This window comes from Mastomys coucha, unplaced genomic scaffold, assembly GCF_008632895.1.
Source record: "Mastomys coucha isolate ucsf_1 unplaced genomic scaffold, UCSF_Mcou_1 pScaffold13, whole genome shotgun sequence".
NCBI lineage: Eukaryota > Metazoa > Chordata > Mammalia > Rodentia > Muridae > Mastomys > Mastomys coucha.
Genome location: NW_022196895.1, coordinates 30733696 through 30736325, shown reverse-complemented (window position 1 = coordinate 30736325; position 2630 = coordinate 30733696). Strand labels below are relative to the sequence as shown.

At 40.6% G+C, this 2630-nt stretch overlaps 1 protein-coding gene across 2 annotated transcripts in view; it reads right to left on the bottom strand.

Annotated features, from left to right (window-relative positions):
- Kdm3b (lysine demethylase 3B) overlaps nucleotides 1-2630 on the bottom strand; it is a 56728-nt gene that overhangs the window by 53184 nt on the left and 914 nt on the right. The window lies entirely within an intron of this gene.

Below are 2630 nucleotides of genomic sequence, written 5' to 3'. Positions count from 1 at the left end.
GAATTGTGGAGAAGAATTTTGTAAGTGTGTACCCACACCAGCACCAGCCTCAGTCTCTACAGTGTGAACTGACCTGGAGCCTTATGCATGCTAGAAAAACCCCAGAGCCTTGTGCATGCTAGACAAACATCCCCAACTGTTCCAACCCTATCTTTGTCCTCATTTTTTTTTGTAAGTATAAGTTATTTTTTTAAAAGATTTTTATTTATTTATTATATGTAAGTACCCTGTAGCCGTCTTCAGACACTCCAGAAGATGGCATCAGATCTCACTACGGATGGTTGTGAGCCACCATGTGGTTGTTGGGATTTGAACTCAGGACCTTCTGAAAACCAGTTAGTGCTCTTAACCGCTGAGCCATCTCTCCAGCCCTATAAGTTATTTTTTATAGGAAAAAAAATCACATTCTTCCTTGGTAAGTTGAAGCTGGCAGGGTCAAAGTGCCCTGCTCTCAGGTCTATAACTCTGACATTCTGTAAATAGTTTTACTATTATACCCAAAAGAACAATCCATGGTATTTTTGTCTGTGTGTCTATTGCCCCTAAAAATGTAATACTCTCAAAGACTCTGGAACTTACATGGACTAATAATGAATTAGGAGCTCAAAGTGTACAACTAGATTAGGAAATAAGTGCAAAAATTCAATAATCTTGCAACATAATTTAAAAAAAAACACAAAACACATATTTTGAATAACAAAGCCACTACTCTAAGAGAAAGGGGGAAACTGGGTTTGTAATTTGGCTAAAAATATCAGTAGTTGATTGTCAAAGAGAAGTTTACTGGTGTCTTAAGAGTGAAGACACCCACTCTTAAGATCCTCATGAAAATTCCCAAAAAACGGAATATTGATTTTCATTTTTTTACATTTCCTAAGGCAGCATAAGACATTAGTAATGAAATAAAAACAGGTTCATCAAATGTATCACTAATATACCCTTAAATATTTCTGAGTCAACAAGTACTTAGAAAAAGGGTATTAGTGGAGCCTAAAATTGAGCAACGTGTTTTCAATCACTTCAGAAACTCATTCATCCAACCCTCAATTACTCATCCTTAACAGGGGGCGCCCTGCTATGCATTACTCAAAACTAAGCACGCCTGAAAAACCTCTTAAACGTAACTGAAAGAAAATCTGTCCAATCACAGGCCAGCAGCTGGCAAACTCCACCCTTGAGTACAGGAAGAACACTTTTGATTGGAGGACAGTTGTGTTTACTACAATGTGTGGTGCAAATTGGAAAGGTCCACATGCCCAGAGTCCAAGGCATTCTCGTCAATGAAAAAGGAAAACAAGCCGGCAAATTCGGATCCCTAGTAAGTCATGGGCATTAAGAGGACCTCAGAACATTTCTGCAAGACGGCTTTGGGAAACCTTAAAGGCCCATACTTCTGTTGTGACTTTTCTTATATATGTGCCTGGATAAAAGTACAGGGCAAACACAAATGTACCCAACCCGAAGTTACCTTTGCATCTGGATTCACATTGCGTCATACAAGACCTCAACACAGTTGTAAGAACAACCTGCTTTTTTTTTTTCCAAGGACCACTGCAAGTTTTTCATTCGTTAGGGAAAACCCACTTCCTACTGACCAAGAGGTGAACCTACTGGGAATTTGGCCCTAGTAGGTGTCTGCTCAACACTCAGTGAACTTCAAAAACCTCTGCTCTCAGGGAGACCAACACCACCAAAGCAATGGGTAGCCATTTCAGGGGCACAGCTCGTTAGCTCAAAGCATCAGATGGCCGAAACAGAAACAACTATTCAAAGAATTGGGAAGTAACTCCCAGTCTAGAAGCCTGGAATGACAACGCCTCAGGTTAGAGTATGCACATTAGGGTGGACCTGAAGAAAGCTTGTCTTCCAAGGGTGAACTAGAGAAATCTGGAAGAAACCGCCTAGATCTGAACCCAAGGGCAGAGTAAACTCCATCTTACATCCTGAACCCCTTATATTTGTGGCATCTTTTAAAAATTCACTTCACTAAACTTCCTAAATACCCTTAACAAGCCTTCGTTAAACACCCCGGAGAATGATCCAAGCAAGTCGACTGAAGCAGGAGAGGTAAACTTGATCCAGGGCACAAGTCACAGAACAAACACCCCAAAGACTGCTGATCAGAGAGAAAGCCAGTCCACAGAAACCAGCAGCACTCAACTACACTAATCCTACATCTTCCAAAATACGTTTCTGTTTAGTGAATAAAATGTCTATTGAATCAAGTTCATCAAGAATATTCACTTTGTTTACTGATCAGTGGATAATCCCAAAACACCCTTCCCGCCCCATTTTTCTTAGCTTTATTTCACCAGAGAAGCTAGAGCCGCTATCAGAATGAGGAACTTAAAGAGGCTTGACAAAACTCATAAAGGTAGCATTTTTGCCGCCACATTACCACTATCACCAACAACAAAAGCTCAGGATCTCGAATGCTAGTTAACTTCTTACCGAACAACTCTCAACATAAATTATACCGAGGCAAGCGGCCAAACCCTCATACAAAGTTTCAAAGCGAAACCTCTCAAGGTTAGTTAGGGGAGTAACCCAAGTTCGAAGCCAAAAGCACCACTCACTCATCAGCCCCATTCGGCTAGCACAGACCTCAAACTTAGCAAAAAAAAAAAAAA